This window comes from Schistocerca cancellata, chromosome 1 (genome assembly GCF_023864275.1).
Source record: "Schistocerca cancellata isolate TAMUIC-IGC-003103 chromosome 1, iqSchCanc2.1, whole genome shotgun sequence".
Taxonomy (NCBI): Eukaryota; Metazoa; Arthropoda; class Insecta; order Orthoptera; family Acrididae; genus Schistocerca; species Schistocerca cancellata.
Window position 1 is genome coordinate 795188296 of NC_064626.1, and position 26073 is coordinate 795214368.

Genomic DNA, 26073 nt, shown 5'->3' on the forward strand with positions numbered 1-26073 from the left:
ACTGGCAGAAGTAAAGCTGTGAGGACCGGGCGTGAGTCGTGCTTCGGTAGCTCAGTTGGTAGAGCACTTGCCCGCGAAAGGCAAAGGTCCCGAGTTCGAGTCTCGGTCGGGCACACAGTTTTAATCTGCCAGGAAGTTTCATATCAGCGCACACTCCGCTGCAGAGTGAAAATCTCATTCTGGATTATTCAACATGGTGGCGTTGCTGTCAGGGTTCCTCCGAGCCATAATCCGTAGGTAGCGGTCATCCACTGCAGTAGTAGCGCTTGAGCGGCCTGAGCGATGCATGTCACCGACAGTTCCTGTTTCCCTGTCTCCATGTCCGAACAACATCGCTTTCGTTCACTCCGAGACGCCTGGAAACTTCCCTTGTTGAGAGCCCTTCCTGGCACAAAGTAACAATGCGGACGCAATCTAACCGCGGTATTGATAGTCTAGGCATGGTTGAACTACAGACATCACGAGCCGTGTACCTCCTCCTTGGTGGCATGACTGTAACTGATCGGCTATCGGCCCCCCTCCGTATGACAGGCGCTGCTCATGCATTGTAGTTTACATCTTTAGGCTGGTTTAGTTGCATCTCTGAACAGTCAAAGGGATTGTGTGTGTGATAATATCCATAGTCAACGTCTATCTTCAGGAGTTCTGGGAGCCGGGGTGACGCAAAACTTTTTTTGATGTGTGTATTTTTCTAATGACATTATCCTTGCCGTCATCCTAAAGTAGTGGCGAAAAACGACTGTTACCACCAAGATTATAATAGTGATACATAGGTTTCGAATGTGAGTCATCCTTCAAATATACCTCATAACTTCAAAAACGCAAAATGAAATCAGCAGCTGACATGTCCCTGATGCTTGGTTTTGCTAACAGGTGGTTGCACTAGTAAACGTTCAAACTTAGATCGCTGTACCATAGCGAAAGACACAACGGAGGCTCAGATTAATTATTTACTCCATCTGTGATTTTTGCTAAATGTCACAATATTCAAATGTCTGCAAAAATGAGACAGCAACGCAAAAACGTGTTGCGTTTGCATGAAGCATCGGAATGTGTTCATCAAATATCATGATGTTATTTTACCCACACATTCCTTAAATCGATGACAAAACAATCGCAGTGGGCTCTCAGACAAAGTGCCTCAGTGCTATTTACATGCCTAACCACTGATGGTATAGGGAAAGTAACAAGCAGTTGGGTTTTAAAGTTAGATCTTTGAGATCGAAACCAACCTAATCAGGATAAAAATACTAAGCAAACATTAAAAAAATGCGTTCTGAATGTAATTATTTCGGCCGAAATTTGATCAACTTATTATTTCCACTTGCTGATACAACTGCCTCTTACTTCCAAACTACAGTCAGCATAGTCAGCATGGTTTCACAAAATATCGTTCATGTGAAACACAACTTTCTTTTTATTCGCATTGGGTAACGAGTGCTAACGACAGGAGATTTCAAACCGATTCCATATTTTTATGTTTCCAGAAGGCTTTTGACATGGTCCCTCACAGGAGACTTCTAATCAGATTTCGCACTTACGGAGCATCGTCTCAGTTCTGCGATTGAATTCGTGATTTTCCATCAGAAACGTCACAGTTCGTAGTAGTCGACTGGAAGTCATCAGTTGCCCAAGGAAGTGTTAAAGACCCTCTGCTGAGCGCAATCTATATTAACGTTATAGGAGACAATCTGAGCAGTTCCCTTAGATTGCTTGCAGACGATGCTGTCATTTGCTGTCTAGTGAAGTCACTGGAAGATCAAAACCAATTGCGAAACTATTTAGACACGATATCTGTATTGTTCCCAAATGACGATTGATTCTACATAAGGAAGAGTATGAGGTCATCCACATGGATCTAAAAGGACTCCGTTATATTTGGGTTACACGACATCTCACACAAATGTAAAAGCTTTCAGTTCAATTGTCGTGCATATCATGCGTATTATTCAGACGACGCAAGTTGCAGCCTTCTGTTGCTAGACGGCTCCGAGTTGTAGCGTGTAAAATCGCGGTCTGTAATATATCTACAGGGAGTTTCCATAAGAGTGTGCAAAAATGTAGTAGGACATAGAGAATGCTCCGCTGAACAATTTAAGATAGACAACTTGGGGTTGGAGAAGCCAGCTTAAGGAGGTATGGAAGTGAACTTGTATACCCGTTTGTCTATAATTGTTGTTTTCGAGCTTCCGTACAAGTTTACACATACTGTGCTGTTTATTTACCTGTAAATTCTTTATTGCCTGCAAGGAAACATTGAGGACGACCCTGTTTACTAGGAAGCCATGATGCGGGTTTTGTTTACTTTATTTGTCCATAAGGTGGTCCTATTGTATCCTATTTACATTGTCCCGTGACAGTACTTGCCGTGAATCAACGGCAGACCCATTCATTGGTCAGTGCTCTTCAGAGACGTGCAGTACAATACGATAGAGCAGTACCGGTACAGTTTCACAGAACTCATTATCGTGTACCTTTGTATGGAGGAGGAGGAGGAGGAGGAGGAGGAGATTAGTGTTTAACGTCCCGTCGACAACGAGGTCATTAGAGACGGAGCGCAAGCTCGGATGAGGGAAGGATCGGGAAGGAAATCGGCCGTGCCCTTTCAAAGGAACCATTCCGGCATTTGCCTGAAGCGATTTAGGGAAATCATGGAAAACCTAAATCAGGATCGCCGACCTTTGTATGGAGAAGTACGTTGCAATACTCTCGCTGCTGGAAGACTTCACAGGGAACGGTTTCCTAACAGGCATCATCCGTCACGACGAGTGTTTATTTCTCTCGTTCGACGAAGGCGGGAGACTGGTTCATTGAAAAGAAGAAACGAGGGACCTGGAAACATGAGGATCACTCGCACACCCGATTCTGAAGAGGAGGTGCTGGCACGTATTGCAGCGGACCCCACAAGCACTCGTGGTACTGCACTGCACATACCAGCTTGTGGTGAGTGCTCCACGAACAACAATTACAGCCGTATCACTCACAACGAGTCCATGCAGTGCTTGTGAGTGACTTTGCACCAAGGGTCGCATTTTATTTATTTTATTTATTTATTTATTTATTTATGCATTTATTTTACCTGGCAAGATTAGGGCCTTCAGGCCCTCTCTTACACCTAACCAGGCATACTCAGATTCAACAAATTTCAGTTTCTACAGAACATTAAGGACATATAACATGTTATATAGTATTAATGTTACAGAAAAAATTAGAGATTATAAAAGTACTACAATGATAATTATAACAATCAAAAAGTAATTATAATAATCAAGAATAATAATAATAGTAATGACTATGTATAGGAAAATGAACATATTTTTTCTTTTATGAATGTCAGTCCTATTGCTAGTTGGGAATTTTCTCGTTATATTCTTGCAGCTTGTGAGTTATTCTCATCAAGCAGAGACATAAGACGATAGAATGGGGTGAAAGAGATATAGAAAAGGTAGATAAGTTAGAGGAGGAGAAATAGAATGGTAAAATTCGAAGCTATGATGGAGAGGAGAAAGAAAAAGATGAGAGGGGCACGACAATGGTGGCTATACCGTCCCTAATATGTAAGTCTTGAGTTCCCTCTTGAATGTTAAGTGGTTCTGGATAAGACGCAGATCACAGGGGAGCGCGTTCCATAGTCGTATGGCTGAGATGGAGAATGACACAGAGAAAGATTTTGTGTTATGTAAAGGTACAGCCAAGATGCTAGATGTATCCGATCTGGTATTGCGGTTGTGGAATGATGATAGGTGTTTAATGTGAGAAGATAAGTATTGGGGGCACCAGTGGCTAAGAAATCGTTGAAGTAAGCACATCATGTGGAGATCGCGTGCCTTATGTGGGCGTATCCAACCTAGCTGGGAGTATGAAGGACTGATATGTTCATACAACCGTATATTGCATACGTATCTAATGCAAGCATTCATCACTAGCTCGAGGCATCTCGAATTTTCACTATTTGTGCCGTGTTGAACTACATCACAGTAGTAAAGATTAGGCAAGACTAGTGTTTGGACTAATTTTTGTTTAACATGGGTTGGAAATATTTTTCTAAATTTTTGAATTGCATGTAGGGAGGAGAGCGATTTCCGGCAAGCTGTGACTGTTTGTTCTTCCCAGTTTAGGTGTTCATCCAAGATTATTCCAAGGTCTTTTACTGTTTTTTGGTATGGTAGTTGGGTACCATTGAGGAGTATTTGAGGGACTGTTTCGCGAAAGTACCGACTGATTAACTTTGGATGAGATATAAGTATGACCTGGGATTTCTTGGGGTTTAGTTTCAGACCTAGGTTTTGTGCCCATCGAGAAACAGAGCAAAGATCTGCGTTCATACTCGCTACTGCGTCAGCAATGTTCTTCGGGCTTGCACTTATGTACAGTTGGATGTCGTCGGCATATAGATGGTAGTTGTAGGAGTGAATCACTGAAGAAATATCATTAATGTACGGTGAGAAGAGTAATGGACCAAGGACGGAGCCTTGGGGAACTCCAGAGCGCACGTTTTTCCATGAAGACTTTTCCGACCCACAAATGACTTGTTGACTTCTGTTTTTGAGGTAGCTGTCGAACCAGTGTATAGCGCTGTTTGAGAAATTCAGCTGTTTCATTTTAATTAGTAATATATCAAAGTCAACTGTATCAAAAGCCTTGCTAAAGTCAAGCAGTGTTAGGATGGTAGCTTCACTTCTGTCCATAGCATGTTTAATGTCATCAGTTACTTTGATTAATGCAGTTGCTGTACTATGGTGCTTTCGAAAGCCAGACTGATATTTGTTGTGGATGTTATGAGTTTTGAGGTAATCCGTCAGCTGTTCATGGACGATGTATTCTAGGGCTTTAGATATTGCAGGTAGTATGCTGATCGGCCTGTAATCACCTGGCGACTTAGGGTTGTCAGTCTTGGGTATAGGTTGAATTAAACTTTGCTTCCACTCAGTAGGATATGTACTACTGACAAGAGACAGGTTGAAGATGTCTGTGATAACTGGAGTAATAGTGTCTACGACGTTCTTAATCATGCCAATGCTCACTCCATCATTTCCTACTGCCTCGGAAGAGATTCTCATAATTGCCTTGTGTACTGTGCCAGTAGTTACATGTTTTAGGTAAAACTTGTCTCTCGAGAGATTGATATCTTGGGGCTGGTAATTTGTCGCTGCGTGGCAGTTTATAGCTGTTGAGAAGAAATCATTGAATTCTTCTGCAGACACTTGATAAACAGCGTCAGATCTTCCCTTCCCTATACCGAAACTGCGCAGCTTTTTCCACAGTGCAGCAGGTTTTGTTATACCGCATACGACAGAGCGGGCATGTCTGATTTTGGCATTCCTCACGCTTTGCTTGGTTCTATTTCGGAGTTTCCTATAAGCTTCGTACGCCTCGTGAGTTGGGTTACGCTTGAAGGCCCTATGTGCAGCATCACGTTTATTCATTAACTGGCGTAATGCAGTGGTGAGCCACGGAGCGGGAGCTCTCTTTACCTTGACAGTGCGTTGAGGAGCATGTTTATCATACAGTGTAATAATTTTGCGACATAATTCCCGAATTTTTCCGTCTAAAGTCGGTTCATTGCTTATATCATGCCAAGGGATGTCTGAGCAATCCTTTTGAAGAGCGTCATGGTTAACATTTTTTAGGTTTCTGTAGGTTACCAGGTGAGATTTTTCTTTGGTAGTATGCACTGAGTAATTTAAGAATATCACGTCGTGAGCAGAGAGTCCTGGAGCGGATGTCTGATTGGCGCGAATTATTTTATCTGGTCGCTTTGTTGCTATTATATCTATGAGTGTATGGCTGTGTGGCGTGTGATGAATTGGGTCCAGCGGTGTTAAACTCATATCATTGGACTGGAACAGTCTCCTTAGTTTTTCTGCAGAGGGAGATTTTAACTGTAAGTCGATGTTTGTGTCGCCCATAATGATTATGTGTTCATACAGTGTCACGAGCGAGGACAGGGCAGACTGAAAGGAGGACATAGCACCGACGTTTGGAGGTTTATAGATTACTCCAATTAGCAGTTTCTGATTTGATGTGTTTATTTCGAAAAACAAGAACTCTGCTTCTCCTTCGCCCTTTGCATCCGATGTGCATAGTACAGTAGGTCTGAGATCAGAGCGAACATAGGCACCCACACCACCTCCGCGTCGTGTTTCACGATCTGCTCTTAGGAGAGAGTAACCATTGATTCGGATAGCGTCGGAAGAAATGTTTGGTTTCAACCAAGTTTCAGAGACGAGGATAACATGGAACAGCGATTGGCAGAACAGGTCACAGAACTCGTCGAAGTGAGCCGTTAGCGACTGCGCGTTCGCGTGGGCCACAAAGAGCCCGTCGCCGGAACCGGTCCGTCCCATTGTGGCCGCCTGTAGGACCGAGCGCGCTCCGTCTACCTGCTGGCCGGAAGAGGGACAAAAGCTGGATTTCGCGGGGGAAGACATATTTACAGGTGTGTCCAAGGTCGTGACTGACTCAAGCGTCTGTGAGCTAAAGGTGAAAGACAAGCTGAAGGTATCGGAGAAAGGAGCAAAAAGAAAGATGGAAAGTGGCAGTAGTGGTTACGAAAAAGATAATAGTAGTAGTAGTGGTAGTGACGAGGATGAAAATGACAGATATAGAAAGGCGGTTTTAAGGAGATTCCTGTTAATGGACAATGTTAATTCCCGTTTGACTGATAATATGAATATGCATGAGCGCTTATGATAGACAAATAAAGAAACAATATTTATGTGAAACAATTGACTGATTTTAAAGAGAGTACTTATGGTGCTTATAGAAATAACAAAGCAATATTTACGTAAAAAATGAAAAAAAGAATAAAAATTAACTTATATTAGATCGCAATTGTGTCAATGATCGCTCCGACAATCGATTTATCGACCAGATTTCCTCCAGAGAGTGCTGTTTACTGACGAGGCCTCATTTGATCGTGATGGTATTTCGAACAGCAGGAATAGTCATGTGTGGGATGAGGAAAATCCTCACGCTGTAGTAGAGACACATCGTAAAGTACATTTTGCTGCGAATATCGGGGCGGCATTATAAGCAACAATCTCTTTAGGCCATATCTTCTACCTGGCCCTCTCAATGGCCACCTGTACTTGAGGTTGGTGCAAGGAGCTATACCTGAGTTGTTGGGGAACGTACCCTTGACTGTTCGTGAGAGGATGTCGATACAACATGATTGTGCACCGCCTCATATCAATGTGGATGTCTGTAGCCATCTGTATTTCCTAGATTGGAAAGGCAAGTCCTATTCCATGGCCTATGAGGTTACCTGACCTGAACACCTTGATTATTTCCTACGAGGGTATCTAAAGTAACTTGTGTATGAGACCCCAATGGATACGGAGATATGATTAGTTGCCAGAATTGTACCTGCCTGTGGTATTTGTCAGGGTGCGTCAGAATCTTGTCAGCCGATGTCATGCTGGCATTGAGGATGATGGCCATCAGTGTCAGCACATGGTATGTTCACTGTGTCAATGATGGTATTTGCTGTTAACTATAACTAATGTAAATAAAAAACTACACAGCAAAGTGATTTTATTTCTACTATCTCCATAAGCTGGCTTCTCCGACCGTAGGTTCCCTACCTCAAACTGTTCAGTGGAGCATCCTCTATGTCCTGTTAAATTTTTTCACGCTACAACGGAGACACCTTGTATGTCGGTGCGTGAGAAACAACGTGCTGTAATCGAGTTTCCAACAGCAGAAGGGTTCGTCCACATCTGGGAGGACCCTCTTGTTCAGCATGACAACGCTAGACCATACACGAGCGCTGTTACTTCCGAAACAATCCGATACCTTGGGTTTACTGCAATCGACCAACCTCCATATCGTCCCGACCTGGTCCCTTCCGATGTTCGCCTATTTCCAAGACTTAAGGAATACCTTCGAGGACTTCACTTTGTGTGTGATTAAGTGGTGCAAGCACAGGTGTAAGTTTGTGTCTCTCTCAACAACGTCAAACATTCTTCAGTGACAGTATCAATAAACTGGTCTCTCACTGGGAGAATTGTCTTCGGCGCCAGGGTGACTGTGTTGAGAAATAAATATTTACACATGAAGAATAAATATGTGCAATGTTAATAACGTTTCTTTTATTTAAAAATCTTAATAGTTTTCACATAAAATATTCGGAGACATTACTTTTCAGCACACTCCCCTGGCTACGAATTATACTTACGAACAACTTAAATAGGAACGATCACATAAATAATGTTGTGGGGAAGGTAAACCAAAAACTGAGTTTTATTGGCTGAACAGTTAGCAGACACAGCAAGTCTACTTAAGAGACTGCCTACACTACGCTCGACCGTGCTCTGTTAGTATGTTGCTGTGCCGTATGGATGGGACCCTTATCAGATAGAATTGACGGAAGACATGGAAAACGTCCAAAGTAGGGCAGTTCGTTTTGTAACACTGCTGATCAGGGGGAGAGTGTCATGGGCATGATACGAGAGGTGGTTGGCGATCATTAAAACAAAGGTGTTATACATTGTGGCGAGATCTTTTCACGATATTTCAATCACTAACTTTCTCTTCCTAATGCGAAAATATTTTATTGAAGCCATCCTATATAGAAAGAAATGATTATCATAAAATAAGAGAAATCAGAGGTCGCAAGGAAAGATTTAAGTGTTCTTCCTTGCACTGTTCGAGAGAGGAATGGTAGTGAAATGGTCTTACGATGGTTCGAAAAACCCTCTGCCAGGCACTTAAGTGTGAATTTACGAGTAGTCATAAAGATGTAGATGTACACTACTGGCTATTGAAATTGCTACACCAAGAAGAAATGCAAATGATAAACGGGTATTCATTGGACAAATATATTATATTAGAACTGACATGTGATTACATTTTTACGCAATTTGGGTGCATAGATCCTGAGAAATCAGTAGCCAGAACAACCACCTCTGGCCGTAATAACGGCATTGATACGCCTGGGCATTGAGTCAAACAGAGCTTGGATGGCGTGTACAGATACAGCTGCCCATGCAGCTTCAACACGATACCACAGTTCATCAAGAGTAGTGACTGGCGTATTGTGGCGAGCCAGTTGCTCGGCCACCATTGGTGAGAAATCTGGAGAATGTGCTGGCCAGGACAGCAGTCGAACATTTTCTGTATCCAGAAAGGCCCGTACAGGACCTGCAACTTGCGGTCGTGCATTATCCTGCTCAAATGTAGGGTTTCGAACGGATCGAATGAAGGGTAGAGCCACGGGTCGTAACACATCTGAAATGTAGCGTCCACTGTTCAAAGTGCCGTCAATGCGAACAAGAGGTGACCGAGACGTGTAACCAATGGCACCTCATACCGTCACGACGGGTGATAAGCCAGTATGGCGATGACGAATACACGCTTCCAATATGCGTTCACCGCTATGTCGCCAAACACGGATACGACCATCATGATCTGTAAACAGAACCTGGATTCATCCGAAAAAATGACGTTTTGCCATTCGTGCACCCAGATTCGTCGTTGAGTGCACCATCGCAGGCGCTCCTGTCTGTGATGCAGCGTCAAGGGTAACCGCAGCCATGGTCTCCGAGCTGATAGTCCATGCTGCTGCAAACGTCGTCGAACTCTTCATGCAGATGGTTGTTGTCTTGGAAATGTCCCCATCTGTTGACTCAGGGATCGAGACGTGGCTGCACGATCCGTTACAGCCATGCGGATAAGATGCCTGTCATCTCGACTGCTAGTAATACGAGGCCATTGGGATCCAGCACGGCGTTCCGTATTACCCTCCTGAACCCGCCGATTCCATATTCTGCTAACAGTCATTGGATCTCGAACAACGCGAAGAACAATGTCGCGATACGATAACCGCAATCACGATAGGTTACAATCCAACCTTTATCAAAATCGGAAACGTGATGGTACGCATTTCTCCTCCTTACACGAGGCATCACAACAACGTTTCACCAGTTAACGCCGCTCAACTGCTGTTTGTGTATGAGAAATCGGTTGAAAACTTTCCTCATGTCAGCATGCTGTAGGTGTCGCCACCGGCGCCAACCTTCTGTGAATGCTCTGAGAAGCTGATCATTTGCATGTCACAGCATCTTATTCCTGTCAGTTAAATTTCGCTTCTGTAGCACGTCATCTTCGTGGTGTAGCAATTTTAATGGCCAGTAGTGTAGTTAATTTTTCTATCAGTATTAATTTAAGTTCGTTGGTCGATATGTTAAAGACGGCCTATAATGCACGATGATGCAAAGTAGATGATAGTAAAACCTTAATTTCTTTCCGGTTTGAACACAGTTAGTTTGTAATCCAAGAAAACGTTTGCCAAAAGCGATAACATCCGTTTAGTGACGGTGTACTGCACTTATAATATTAAAGACATTGAAGAGTGGAGACTCAGAGAGTACTGAATTGAACAGAGCTCAATAAATGAACACAATTTTACTATTGGCATACAGACAAGTACAGTAATGCTATACGAGATTTTCGTGTTGCAAATCTTATCGAATTCATTCCTTCATAAGGCTTTACGCTAACAGATCGTGTGTACAACGCAAGCTCACTGCTCATGTTCGGTGGAATTCATGCAAACGTATTCGGTAGCAATAAATATTTGTTGCTAAAGTACTGGCGTCGCCATAAACTGAGCTGAAATTGACTCGCTATGGAAGGGACGAATGATGTGTACTAGAAGCCTGTTCGCAATTACAGATGAAAGCAGAATGCGGAGTGTGCCACCTGCTCCCAGAATAGCCAGAGGTTCTGAACAGCGGTGTGGAGGAGCGCCAGACTGCAGGCAACAGATGTCCGCCGCGGGGACTACCTGCGGCGGCCCGGGTGACATAGTGTGCGGCTAACGCTGCAACTTGCCGCTGAACACAGCGCGGCCTGCGCCAGTATTTCAAAGGTGGCGAGTCAGACTCTCGGCCGCGCCGGCTGCCTTCCAGCACTTCTGTAATCGCTGGTCGACCACTACCTGCCTACCTGCCTACCAGTCTGTCTGTAAACTGAAGAGCGAGCGAGCGAGTCCCCACTCTGCCAACCCAGCTACGTCACAAGGCGCTTCTACAAGCTGTTTCACAACGTAGTACCGGCCCTGCCGCGGCGCGCGATTTAAATCTGTGGCGACGCCGTACACAGATACGTCTCGGCTGCGTTTGTTTTCAGACAAATGCATTAAGGCCATAAGGAACACAAAAGACGATAGCTTCTTTCGAAAGACAACAATAGAGTAAATAATATTAACATAAGAACTGAAGTCAGGATTCTACTACAAACATAGAACCGAATGCCTGTTCATGTGAATATGGTACATGTTCCTCCACTGCTATTCGTAAAACGAACCGCACATAATTCAATAAATCTGTAGAATTAATGGCTTGTTCTTACTCTGTGTTTCTACTGAAAGGTAGACGTTTTCATTGAAGGACTGTGTTGAAACTTAACAATTCTTGCAACATGAAGAGTGTTAAAAAAGTAAGCAGAAATTTGTAATTTTATGTGTTAGTCCGATTTGCACTACTTTTTTGTCACTGTCTTCGTGAACATGTCTCTAAAGTATGTGTACAATGTTATGCATATTGGCTATTTACTCTGTTGTCAGTTGTCAAAAAGATTACATGTGTTTTGGTAGCATCAACGATTATTTGTTTTGTATAAAAATAGAGCAGATAATCGGTATCAAATTTTGTTGTAAGAATGGAATAAAATGTATGAAATTTTTAGAAATATTGAATATTGCTTTTGGTGAACTTGTTATGAGTAAACCAAGGGCATACAAGTGGTATAAACATTTCAAAGTGGGTCTTAAAGGGCAGCAGTTTTAACAAGTATGGACGAGATTAAAAATATGCAGTTAGAAGACCTATAAACTATCCTGAAGAAACAGTTCCTAAAGTGTTTCGGGAATTGGAAAAAGCACTGGCATAAGTGTGTAGTATATAATGTGGAATATTTTGAAGAGTATAACATTGCTGAAGACTAACAAATAAAGTTCTTACCAAAAAATAAAAGTTAATATATAAGCGTACCTCGTATGTCAAGCTTTCTGCTTGGAAGTCCAGAATCAGGGTATGTGTTTCGAACTGTTTCGATAGCTATTGTGCACATGTCTTAAGCAGTATGTCTTAGAATCGGGTGAATAGTGACCGAGACAGAGATTTAGTGTTCCATCAGCATCAAAGGTTTTACGTGATTTTGAAACTGTCTATAAGGATGGGTTTCCTCACAAAATTATTAATTTCCTTCGTGGCGATTCCAGTAAACCATGCGGCTTATTTCCGCGTTTCTTCTTTATGCGTCCTATTGGGCGAGGCTGACGTTTGCCTAAATTACAGCCGTTTGGTTGGGAGTAGTAATATTAGCCAACAGTTCTTTTTGCGTCGCCTCTTTAACATACGCTGTACTAACATTAGAGACGATCGAACGCTTGTTACTCCGCAAATATATTCTTCGTATTCTGCACATTTTCTTACAATGCTAGACGATTATCCATCACTTCCGGATATCGAAGAATATCAGTAAGTATACAAAGTTAACTGACACTGGCAACTAAAATCCCACGAACAGAAACGACGTATATCACTGCACGCCGATCTGCACCGCTACACAGGTAACGGGCAACAGATTTTGGGTGCCCCTGTAGTCCGGTGGCAGCGTTCTTCCGGGAAATGCCACTTCCCCCACCAAAAGCGCTGCTCGCTCTTCAGTTTACAGACAGACTATACCTGCCTTGTATTATCCTCCCAGGTACGGGACTCTTCTCTGCTGTCGCCAGTACTGCTCAACGTACTAAGCAAGACGAAATTTGCTACACCAGGCAGAGAGATAGTTTCGACATCAAGAAGTTGGGTTTTTGTTATGTCGGTACACATCGCGTGACAATTTAAGTCTCGTTTTAATGTCATCCACCTAACACATGTACACCATTTTGTAAAGTAGTCGTGATGTGGGTGTTTAATGCCACATTGATAAAGTGGCATAAAACTCTTCGTTCTGGACCTTTTGTCTCCAGGGAAACACACTCAAAGTTTTTAAGCATTTATAATTAGAGCCCTCATTTTAAACAGATGGAAATAGGCGGCTGCATTTAAAGAGTCAATACTTTTTTGAACATAGGAGAAGTATAGAGTCCCAAACAGGCAATCGCCGGTGAAAAAAATTAAGAATTTTCAGAACATGATACTGAATCATAGGATAGGCAACTAAAGATGTTTGAAATAAGAGACACAATAAGCGCACCAGAAGAAAGAGTATGGTGCATGCTTTTTAATAACGTAGTTATACGAACACTGTGCCATGGTCAGTGCCGCATTTCTTGCATGCTCACCAACAGAAAACTGAAAAATTTTTAGACGGGTCCGAATGGTTAAAAATGCAGCAAATTTTGTGGGCTGATAACATGCATCCACTACGTACCGCCGGAAACGAAATATCCTGCAGGGTAGTGAGTAGAAGACTGTGGCCTTCCACAAAAAAAGGTGAAGTCAATTTCATCTGCCTGTAAGGTTATCAACACTGTTACTAGGATGCAAAACTGGGTTTTGTTGTTATAAAACAATAAATGGTGCTTGCTACATAGGTTTTCGTGGACAAAATAATTGAAAAACTACGTAATAAGAAGGCTGGACTAGAAAAGGAGACTCACGTTTCTCAAGGTCGATACATGCCCATAGAACGGGAAAGCGAGAGGAAGTGAGAGTTGTAGCATGGGCAATTTCCAGATACTAGAACAACTAAAGTAATTTGTTCCTGGTTCTCTTACTGAGTGGAATGAAGATTTTACACTCCTGGAAATTGAAATAAGAACACCGTGAATTCATTGTCCCAGGAAGGGGAAACTTTATTGACACATTCCTGGGGTCAGATACATCACATGATCACACTGACAGAACCACAGGCACATAGACCCAGGCAACAGAGCATGCACAGTGTCGGCACTAGTACAGTGTATATCCACCTTTCGCAGCAATGCAGGCTGCTATTCTCCCATGGAGACGATCGTAGAGATGCTGGATGTAGTCCTGTGGAACGGCTTGCCATGCCATTTCCACCTGGCGCCTCAGTTGGACCAGCGTTCGTGCTGGACGTGCAGACCGCGTGAGACGACGCTTCATCCAGTCCCAAACATGCTCAATGGGGTACAGATCCGGAGATCTTGCTGGCCAGGGTAGTTGACTTACACCTTCTAGAGCACGTTGGGTGGCACGGGATACATGCGGACGTGCATTGTCCTGTTGGAACAGCAAGTTCCCTTGCCGGTCTAGGAATGGTAGAACGATGGGTTCGATGACGGTTTGGATGTACCGTGCACTATTCAGTGTCCCCTCGACGATGACCAGTGGTGTACGGCCAGTGTAGGAGATCGCTCCCCACACCATGATGCCGAGTGTTGGCCCTGTGTGCCTCGGTCGTATGCAGTCCTGATTGTGGCGCTCACCTGCACGGCGCCAAACACGCATACGACCCTCATTGGCACCAAGGCAGAAGCGACTCTCATCGCTGAAGACGACACGTCTCCATTCGTCCCTCCATTCACGCCTGTCGCGACACCACTGGAGGCGGGCTGCACGATGTTGGGGCGTGAGCGGAAGACGGCCTAACGGTGTGCGGGACCGTAGCCCAGCTTCATGGAGACGGTTGCGAATGGTCCTCGCCGATACCCCAGGAGCAACAGTGTCCCTAATTTGCTGCGAAGTGGCGGTGCGGTCCCCTACGGCACTGCGTAGGATCCTACGGTCTTGGCGTGCATCCGTGCGTCGCTGCGGTCCGGTCCCAGGTCGACGGGCACGTGCACCTTCCGCCGACCACTGGCGACAACATCGATGTACTGTGGAGACCTCACGCCCCACGTGTTGAGCAATTCGGCGGTACGTCCACCCGGCCTCCCGCATGCCCACTATACGCCCTCGCTCAAAGTCCGTCAACTGCACATACGGTTCACGTCCACGCTGTCGCGGCATGCTACCAGTGTTAAAGACTGCGATGGAGCTCCGTATGCCACGGCAAACTGGCTGACACTGACGGCGGCGGTGCACAAATGCTGCGCAGCTAGCGCCATTCGACGGCCAACACCGCGGTTCCTGGTGTGTCCGCTGTGCCGTGCGTGTGATCATTGCTTGTACAGCCCTCTCGCAGTGTCCGGAGCAAGTATGGTGGGTCTGACACACCGGTGTCAATGTGTTCTTTTTTCCATTTCCAGGAGTGTATGAAGCTATAGCTCGATATTTGGCAAATATTTCATAATCACACTTCAAGAATGGACTCTGGCGGTTGGGAAAGCGTTAAATATGCGCATTTGCCCATAAATAAGTACCTTTTTAAGAAATTTTAGCATTTCTGTCGTACAGAATAACCGAGGTGTTGATTTAAAGCATAGTACACGGAATTATATGGAACGTCTTCTACAGTGAGTGTGGCTACAGTGTCAAGGGAACATTTTATTCAAGTTCAAGTAAATAAGTAGAAATTACAATTGCGAACAACTTAAATTGGAAAGAACACGTAGGAAATGTTGTGGGGAGGGCGAACCAAAGACTGCGTTTTATTGACAGACCGCTTAGAAGATGCGGCAGATCTACTAATGAGACTGCCTACATTACTCTTGTCCGTCCACTTTTAGAGTAGTAAGGGACCTTAGTATTTGACATAAATTTCAACTTGAGACCTCTACCCTTTCCTGAGAAAAAGGGGCCTTAACTGACGACAAGAGGACTATAAATGGCAAAAAATATTTTTATGTGATATAATTGCGAATGAACAATTTTCGATTTTTTTCCTTTACTTAAACTGTGAAACGTTGCTTCTTGCCAAATTTCATGATTCTAGGTCAATGGGTGGTGAACTTGCGAGGATCGAAATACGTAACATAATTGGTTGTACGTATTGATTGCATTAACTTAGAAGCTTAAATTTTTCACAGATCGTAGTATGTGGCATAAATTACAACTTGATACATTTACCCGTTCCTTAGAAAAGGTGTGTTAACAGTCGGATGAACAGACGGACAGACGGACGGACGGATAACAAAGAGACCCCGTAAGGCTTTAGTTTTTACCGATTGAGGTGCGAAATCCTAAAAATAGTGAAGTCTCCAAAAGGAAGTGAAATGTCTAATTCTGACTAGTTTGCGGCTGCGTCACATGTGAATAAGCCAACTGAATTAGCTACATGCCTCACATCATCAATACGATGCCTCTTCAGAATAAGCAGTCATATGAAAACAATCGAATAGTGGTCTATGTAATATAGCCCATTGGTAGCAAAACATACTTGCTATCTAAGTATAAAAGTTTTTGTACATGTGTAATATGTAATTTTTCAAAAACTAGTCGATGTTTTTGAAACCCCATTCCCGTGAATAACAGCTCAGTTTCTTCTGTGAATGACGTACAATGCACGAGCAGGCCATGACTCGACGCCATACGGCCCACGGCCAGGGGCGAGTACGATTGCCGCATTTCCCGGTCGTGTAGCGATGTTGTCACGGCACACAGGAGGTCCCGTGACAACTCTCAACTGTTATTACAGCCTCACTGCATACCTGTACGCAGCTATTGCCAACAAACAGTATCTGCTTACAGGAGGGATTCGTTGTCGGACGCTGACCGCAACACGTAACGAACAGAAACAGTTTCGATGGGAAAACTTTATGTTAGGAATGAGCCTGAATTATGCAGATGCCTAATATACCTTCAATTGAATAACAGACAACTGAAATCAAAATTACGTGAAAAATCTTCAGTTTTACCAGGGAGAGAACAAGTTAATTCCGTTTTCGGATAGCGAAACAGATTTCGGTGCGCAGTTTTACAGCATAATGTGTGCCAGACCAATGGTTGTTGTCCAGATGCGTCGATCGATACGGTTTGCCTCACCACGTTGGCTCGTAAACTAACTTGCTGCACGCTAAGGTATACCAGGAAGTCGTTAGAATTCATTTTACAGCTGTTTATGAAACTTACTATGAAACTTTGAGCACAAGTTGAGATCCATGGAAACGTTTGAGATACGCTGTACTTAGTGGAATTCCGCGTTTAGAGGTTCTAAGATGCCCTACACAGCTTGCATTCCATAAGACATTGTACTGAAAGGAGATGACTCCGTGACCCTTCAGACAACAGCTGAGTCTTTCATACACCGAATGATGCGCAAGGTACTGCGATGTGTGGCACACGTAATAAAAAGAATGTCCGAAATTTTTACTTCTACATGCGAATATTAAAGAGATGCTACTGTTACCTACACTTCGAGGTACTCACTACACTGCACAAAAAAATATCCTATTGCGACGCATAAGTTAGAAATTTGGCTCTAGAAGCATACAACCCCCCTCTATAGTGTGCAATACGGTGACACCCTTCGAAGTCACCCTCGGGCTCTGCGACGCTTCAAACAGCTAGGTGTCAGCACGTGTGAAGAAAAAGCCACAGCTCAAGGTCACGTCAGATTTAAGGTGGGTTAATGATAAACATTGGTAACAAATCTCATAACAATTCTGCCCAACTTCATCATGGACGCGTCACTCGCTTCTTACCCACAGTTCACTCCTTCTTTTGACTTTTCTGGGATGGAGATCAAAACAATGACAACCAGGGTTGAAATCATGCGGTTTTCTTATGGGTGGCCGAGGAAACCGTTTCATACAAATGGTTCAAATGGCTCTGAGCACTATGGGACTTAACTTCTGAGGTCATCAGCGTCCGACCAAGGAAAATAGATCCTGGGAAAGACGGGAAGAGACGGAGCTGCTCGGCCACAGCGGCCGGCTAAGGGAAATATATCCTGGGAAAGACGGCAAGAGACGGAGCTGCTCGGCCACAGCGGCCGGCCAATGAAAATAGATCCTGGGAAAGAGTGTCATAGAGCCGAGAGCATTATGGAGGCAGCGGCAGTGGACATCACTGGTGAGCGCGGGACGAGGCCAGTTGTAATGCGGCGATCCAACAGCTGTGGTAGCCTTTTTTTTTCTTCTGGCGTCCAGAAGAAGTCAGCTCTTCGACAGGAGCAGCAATACAGCGATACAATGGCAAGCATGAAGTGTAATGTGCTTTGGTGTTGTGTGTGTAGGAAGGGGGGGGGGGGGGGGGAGGAAGGCGTGCGTGTGTGCGCCATAATTGTAACTGGCGGGCATTAGTAGTTTCATAGTTTTGACTGACCAAAATACGGTGCGGTGGTATATGTCAAGATAGGTGAAGTTGGCCTGCTTTGTTTGTTGTTGTGAAGAAACACGGCGGGGCGTGAGGTATCTCGTTGTTCCACAACTGTATTTGGGTGTATTTACATGGCGTGGCCATGATGCTGTCTGCCGACCCCTGGTGGCCACATGGTTCTAGGCGCTGCAGTCCGGAACCGCGTGACTGCTGCGGTCGCAGGTTCGAATCCTGCCTCGGGCATGGATGTGTGTGATGTCCTTAGGTTAGTTAGGTTTAAGTAGTTCTAAGTTCTAGGGGACTGGTGACCTCAGATGTTAAGTCCCATAGTGCTCAGAGCCATTTTTTGAATTCGTATGCACTCTGGTAATTTGAACTGTTTTTTAATAAAACAAAGATTGATTAGAAGACTGCGTTTGCGCAAACCCTAGCCAAATACCACTCTTACGCAAATCCTACGCTACAACTTTAAATGAGTAGACACTCAATACAGAATTGTCACGATTCACAGACAGACAATTCTGTGTCGGCTACACCACATATAATGAGACTTGTCCTCGTGTAGATGAGTCACTTGTTTCCACCTCTGGTCGCCCTTCCTGCAGCCACAGTGTCACACTGCTCTGAGTAGAATGCCGTTGTCTGTGAATCGTGTGAGTTCTGTATTGTGTGGCTTGATGGTTAAAGCTGGGTAAGTCACCGTGGGAGGGCGCCACACCCAGGCTGACTTACACGCCAGAGCAACGATCGCTAACCTACACCATGTATGGTATCTGTTCTGGCACCCGTTCCCACCTCGTGAATAAGTAGAAAGTTATACCAGCAGGATTTATTGCAGGTCATCCATGTGATGGAATATATCATACACCATGCTACCAAATCAGGAACTAAGACGTTGCCGAAACTCTACAAGTGGAGGGTAATGTATGATTCTGAAAAAAGTTTTTAATAAACTTGCTTTCGTTATACATTCTCAGATTTATAAGGAGTGTCTATTGACACGATCTTCCCTCAGCAAAGTGTCTAAGAGTGAAAATAGATGAAAATTTAAACTGGAATAAGCACATAAATGCAATGTGCAAGGAGGTATCACGATCTCTCCACGCCTTACAGAAATATAAAATGATCTTCCCTCCTGAGCTGGGAAATGTACCTCTGCAAACACTTATACAGCCATTTATAATTACAGCAATGGTATCCTGCAAGACTTTCCTCAGGAAAGCTCACGGCGCCTAGAACTGGTCATACATGCTTGTATTTGCTATATCTGTGAAGTTCAACTCTTCGATCAAATTTCACCATCATATGCACACCTATCGTGGCTGTGTGCAGACAAGCGCATAATTTCCATATCTCCGTCTTGTCTACCGTCTTATCAACGTACACTGCCCCCCCCCCCCCCGATCTCTCATCGACCTTAACGCTTTTGTCTGAACAACATGGCAGAAACACCTGTTCCCATCAGAGAAAAATCCTTTCTGTCCCACTCCATCATTCAGCCATTTTCGCGAAGTCCTGCTATGTAACAGGAACCTGAATCTGGAATCACCTCCCGGATATCATTAGAGAACTTAATAGCATCCCCAGCTTCAGAAGGAAGTTAATGGAATATCTACTAAGTCAACAATAATGATTACCAGTGTCCTTGTAGGCACTCGTTATGCTTGTACATCCTTTTTTCCAACAATACCTTCCTCACTTCTCTGTATATTCTTAGCTGGTGCAGCTCCTTAAATTTTCTTTCCTCGGGACAGAAAACATCTATTGTGTACGCCTATGAGTTCCTTTTAATCTGCCACCATCATTATTGTTGTTATTATCATTATTTTTGTCGTTATTATTATTGTCACTATTATGACTATTACTGACAGCACCAGTATTAATTTTATTAATTCATAGTCAGTATTATTTAGTCACATTATCACTAAAAGCACAAATTATTTTAACAGTATTTGTGATATTAAAATTGTTATTTCTTAGGTAACAATTATGTTATTTAATTTTAATCATCTGAGTCCAAAGAACACTAAAATAGGATATAATAAATAACAGAAGATTTCACACTTTATGAGTGCAGTCTTCAGCAACCAGGATGGCACGGTTATTATTCGGTGGAAACAAGTCTTCCATGTCACAGGGTTCGCTCGGCTTGCTGCAGACCAACGAGTGTTAAGAATCCTGTCACAACATTCATAAGTGATACCCCACTTCACCAAATTATTCTTGTACCTTGTCACCGCTGTTCTCAACCTGTTGAGAATTTTCCAGGTCCCATATTGAAGATTGCAGCATGATGGTAGCATCTCTTTTGCTGTCCATAATCCTCGAGGAGACTTCTGCTTAACTTGGAATTAGTGCAGTATTGTAAGTAGGAAACTTCTGTATTTCAGCCATGATGGATAAGTGTGACTTCCGAATAATAGACGTCTTGGATCCGTTTCTTGCTTCTTCTTTTCATTCTCTGCTGCTATCTATATTCTTACATCTAGAACTGCTACTTCCGAGAGTGGAAATATCTTGTTGACTGTGGTTGCTCATAGGCATTACGATGTAAAAAAGGTACTGTATGTGTGAAACAATTCAAGAGAGGATTGGTTGGTTGTTTTGGGGAAGGAGACCAGACAGCGAGGTCATCGGTCTCGTCGGATTAGGGAAGGACGGGGAAGGAAGTCGGCCGTGCCCTTTGAAAGGAACCATCCCGGCATTTGCCTGGAGCGATTTAGGGAAATCACGGAAAACCTAAATCAGGATGGCCGGACGCGGGATTGAACCGTCGTCCTCCCGAATGCGAGTCCAGTGTGCAAGAGAGGACCTCATGACCATAATCAGATCAGGTTACATAAATATAATGTATTTTAAAGAAGCAACTGTAATACGAAAATAGCCAAAAAAAAAAATGTAAGGAACTTGGTCGCCAGGTCAGTGATAGAAAGATGTAATGGAGGAGGAGGAGGAGATTAGTGTTTAACGTCCCGTCGACAACGAGGTCATTAGAGACGGAGCGCAAGCTCGGGTGAGGGAAGGATGGGGAAGGAAATCGGCCGTGCCCTTTCAAAGGAACCATCGCGGCATTTGCCTGAAGCGATTTAGGGAAATCACGGAAAACCTAAATCAGGATGGCCGGAGACGGGATTGAACCGTCGTCCTCCCGAATGCGAGTCCAGTGTGCTAACCACTGCGCCACCTCGCTCGGTAAGATGTAATGCAAAGTGGCGTAGCGTAATTGGAAATTTATGGTAAGGACTATGGGACCAAACTGCTGAGGTCATTGGTCCCTAGGCTTACGCACTAATTAATCTAACGTAAATTAATGTACACTAAGGACAACACACACCCATGTCAGAGGGAGGACTCGAACCTGCGACGGGGAGGAGGGGGGGGGGGAGGGCCGCGCGAACCGTGACGAGACGCCTGAGACCGCACTGTGTCGTAGCGTGATTAATAGAATTGTTCCTGTAGATTAGCAAATAACGAGGGGCATTGTTTGGAAAAATTTCAATTAGAGAAATATTCCGTCAAGAAGGAATCTCGCCAAATAAAAAGAAGAGCGTCGATATTTTCTCAAAACCCTACTGCCGCTTCCTGTTGTTCGCACGGCTGAATGTAACAAAAATAAAAAGGATGCGCAGAAGAAAGAGAAAAGGGACGCGGAGGACGCAGCCGGCTGTGGTGAAGAGCATCGCTGGTGTCGGTGGCGAGGTGGGCAGCGCCGCGGAACACTGCCGACAGCCGGCTGGCCGCTGCCGGCTCGTTAGCGGCCGCACCGCTGTTAATTGTAGAGCCCGGCCGCGGCCGGTGGCGTCTCTAGGCAGCGCGCGCCCTCAATGCGAGTCAGCAGCCCAGCCGCAATCCCGCGGAACTGCTTACCTCGCCACTCGCCCCGTCTCTCCGGCGCGCCGCGCGCCACCCTTACAGACTTTTCCGGGAGTTGGATTGAAGGTTGTGACGACCAAATTAATGTTGGCATTCAGTTTTCCTCCCCGACTCGAGGACTTCTCCTTCTCCTCTCTAGTTTTCTTGTGCTAATGCGAACCGGAGCGCGCGTCTTGTTCGCCAAGTGGGGAGCGGTGGAGGCAAAGCAGCGGAAGAAAGAGGCTTCGAGACCGGAAGACGGGAAAGGAAGCAGACAAGGAGAGAGGCCGAGCGGAGGAGAAGACAGCTGCATGGCCGCTTAGCGGCGGCTCTCTCGCAGCATTGTAGGGCGCCAGATCCGCCCAACAAACACCGAGGCCACATCTGGTGCGTCCGAAAGCTTCAAATGACGGTGCAGTCAGACACAAGGAAAATGACACAAAGCAGAGCTGATTCTTCGTTGCCAGTTGATCGCTGCCGTAGCCATTGTAGTGCCCGGCTGCTCTCTCTCTCTCTCTCTCTCTCTCTCTCTCTCTCTCTCACACACACACACACACACACTGGGCGCTAATGACCATAGAAGTTTTGCGCCCTAAAACCACAAAAAACACACACACACACACACACACACACACACACACACACACACAAAAGTGAGTTGGTAACATAGTCGGTTGTAAAGATCGTTTTGATGAGAAGTGTTTGAAGAAATGTGAATGGTTGAAATGACTCTAAACACTATAGGAGTTAACATCTGAGGTCATCGGTCCCCGAGACTTAAAACTACTTAAACCTAACTAACCTAAGGACATCACACACATCCATGTCCTAGGCAGGATTCGAACCTGCGACCGTAGCAGCAGCGCGGTTCCGGACTGAAGCGCCTAGAGCCATTCGGCCACAGCGGCCGGCAAGAAATGTGAAGATCAGAGTATTGTTTCGGTGGGCTTGGTGGACGAGTCTACTATACTTGTATCTCCAGAAACAGTAGTGTAGACACGTTCATTTGCGTTGTGGTGTTGTGTGTTTGATTTCAGCCCAGCAAATCACGAAGAAATGAACAATCTGTCCGTAAAGTAAGTAACTATGTCTTGTTTGCAGTAACTTACAGGGTGTTTCAAAAATGACCGGTATATTTGAAACGGCAATAAAAACTAAACGAGCAGCGATAGAAATACACCGTTTGTTGCAATATGCTTGGGACAACAGTACATTTTCAGGCAGACAAACTTTCGAAATTACAGTAGTTACAATTTTCAACAACAGATGGCGCTGCGGTCTGGAAAACTCTATAGTACGATATTTTCCACATATCCACCATGCGTAGCAATAATATGGCGTAGTCTCTGAATGAAATTACCCGAAACCTTTGACAGCGTGTCTGGCGGAATGGCTTCACATGCAGATGAGATGTACCGCTTCAGCTGTTCAATTGTTTCTGGTTTCTGGCGGTACACCTGGTCTTTCAAGTGTCCCCACAGAAAGAAGTCACAGGGGTTCATGTCTGGCTAATAGGGAGGCCAATCCACGCCGCCTCCTGTATGTTTCGCATAGCCCAAAGCAATCACACGATCATCGAAATATTCATTCAGGAAATTAAAGACGTCGGCCGTGCGATGTGGCCGGGCACCATCTTGCATAAACCACGAGGTGTTCGCAGTGTCGTCTAAGGCAATTTGTACCGCCACAAATTCACGAAGAATGTCCGGATAGCGTGATGCAGTAATCGTTTCGGATCTGAAAAATGGGCCAATGATCCCTTTGGAAGAAATGGCGGCCCAGACCAGTACTTTTTGAGGATGCAGGGACGATGGGACTGCAACATGGGGCTTTTCGGTTCCCCATATGCGCCAGTTCTGTTTATTGACGAAGCCGTCCAGGTAAAAATAAGCTTCGTCAGTAAACCAAATGCTGCCCACATGCATATCGCCGTCATCAATCCTGTGCACTATATCGTTAGCGAATGTCTCTCATGCAGCAATGGTAGCGGCGCTGACGGGGTTGCCGCGTTTGAATTTTGTATGGATAGAGGTGTAAACTCTGGCGCATGAGACGATACGTGGACGTTGGCGTCATTTGGACCGCAGCTGCAACATGGCGAACGGAAACCCGAGGCCGCTGTTGGATCACCTGCTGCACTAGCTGCGCGTTGCCCTCTGTGGTTGCCGTACGCGGTCGCCCTACCTTTCCAGCACGTTCATCCGTCACGTTCCCTGTCCGTTGAAATTTTTCAAACAGATCCTTTATTGTATCGCTTTTCGGTCCTTTGGTTACATTAAACCTCCGTTGAAAACTTCGTCTTGTTGCAACAACACTGTGTTCTAGGCGGTGGAATTCCAACACCAGAAAAATCCTCTGTTCTAAGGAATAAACCATGTTGTCTACAGCACACTTGCACATTGTGAACAGCACACGCTTACAGCAGAAAGACGACGTACAGAATGGCGCACCCACAGACTGCGTTGTCTTCTATATCTTTCACATCACTTGCAGCGCCATCTGTTGTTGAAAATTGTAACTACTGTAATTTCGAAAGTTTGTCCGCCTGAAAATGTACTGTTGTCCCAAGCATATTGCAACAAACGGTGTATATCTATCGCTGCTCGTTTAGTTTTTATTGCCGTTTCAAATATACCGGTCATTTTTTAAACACCCTGTAAGAATGTCTTTTCATTGCAGATTGATCACTGAACAGTTGGTCGATCGGTTGCTTGGTTGGTTGATTCTGGGGAGCGGACCAAACAGCGAGGTCATCGGTCCCATCGGATTAGTGAAGGAATGCGGCCGTTCCCTTTTAAAAGAACCATTCCAGCATTTTCCCAAAGCGATTTAGGAGAGTCGCGGAAAACCTAACTGACGATAGTCGTCCTCCCGAATGTGAGTCCAGTGTGCTAACGATTGCGCCACCTAGCTCCGCCACTGAGCAGTATGTTTGCGATTCCTGAACGTACTGCTATTGCCGCATGGGGTCTACAGAGTTTTCTGTACGATGAACTGTGACGACGATTTCAACGGGAATTTCGGAAGGATAGACCAACGATTAGAAGCACATGGAAACTGTTGAATGAGTTTAACTGAACAGAAATTGTTGCTGATGCGTCTCGATGAGGTCGGCCATCCACAATAGCAGCTGACACTGGCGCCATACATGAGTCAATTGAACAGAGTCCTAAATCTGTATGGTATCTTTCACGTCAGTTGCCAATTCAAAAATCAACAGTCTTCAGAGTGCTGAAATTGACCTTAAAGAAGCGTGCATATCTTTGTCAAGTGTTACGCCAACGAGTCTCGATGAGGACTCAGTGGAACGCTAGGTGATGTACATAAATGTGTTGGAGTTATGGAAACTGATGATTTAATGTCACATATATTGAAACTTCCTGGCAAATTGCCGGCCGGTGTGGCCGTGCGGTTCTAGGCGCGTCAGTGTGGAATCGCGAGACCGCTACGGTCGCAGGTTCGAATCCTGCCTCGGGCATGGATGTGTGTGATATCCTTAGGTTAGTTAGGTTTAACTAGTTCTAAGTTCTAGGGGACTGATGAGCTCAGCTGTTAAGTCCCATAGTGCTCAGAGCCATTTGAACCATTTGAAACTGGCAAATTAAAACTGTGTGCCGGACCGAGACTCGAACTCGGGACCGAGTTCGAGCCTCGGTCCGGCACACAGTTTTAATTTGCCAGGAAGTTTCATATCAGTGCACACTCCGCTGTAGAGTGAAAATTTCATTCTAGTCACATATGTTGTTTAGCGATGAGGTAACCTTCCATATAAGTGGGCACATCAACCTGCATAACTGTCACATTTGGTCATACGCACCTCCAACTGCATATCAGGGTTAGTCCAAAGAAAAATGTGTCGTGGGGAATCACGCCGACAAAAATCTGTGGACTATTATTTTTCAGAGAGGAAGCCATTAATAGTGCCTGTTACTTGGATATGCTGACGGAATTTCTGCAGTCACAATTGGAACAAGACGGTCTTTAGAATCTGTTGTTAACCAACATGATGGTGTACCATGCCACTATGCGATAACGATCGGGGACTACGTTTATGAAGTTTTTTCCAACCGGTGGATAGGTCGAGGAGGCTGTAGACCGTTGGCAA

At 44.7% G+C, this 26073-nt stretch overlaps 1 protein-coding gene across 1 annotated transcript in view; it reads right to left on the reverse strand.

Annotated features, from left to right (window-relative positions):
- Positions 1-26073, reverse strand: part of LOC126162325 (neuronal acetylcholine receptor subunit alpha-7-like) — a 558269-nt gene that overhangs the window by 292001 nt on the left and 240195 nt on the right. The gene's annotated exons all lie outside the window — the stretch shown is intronic.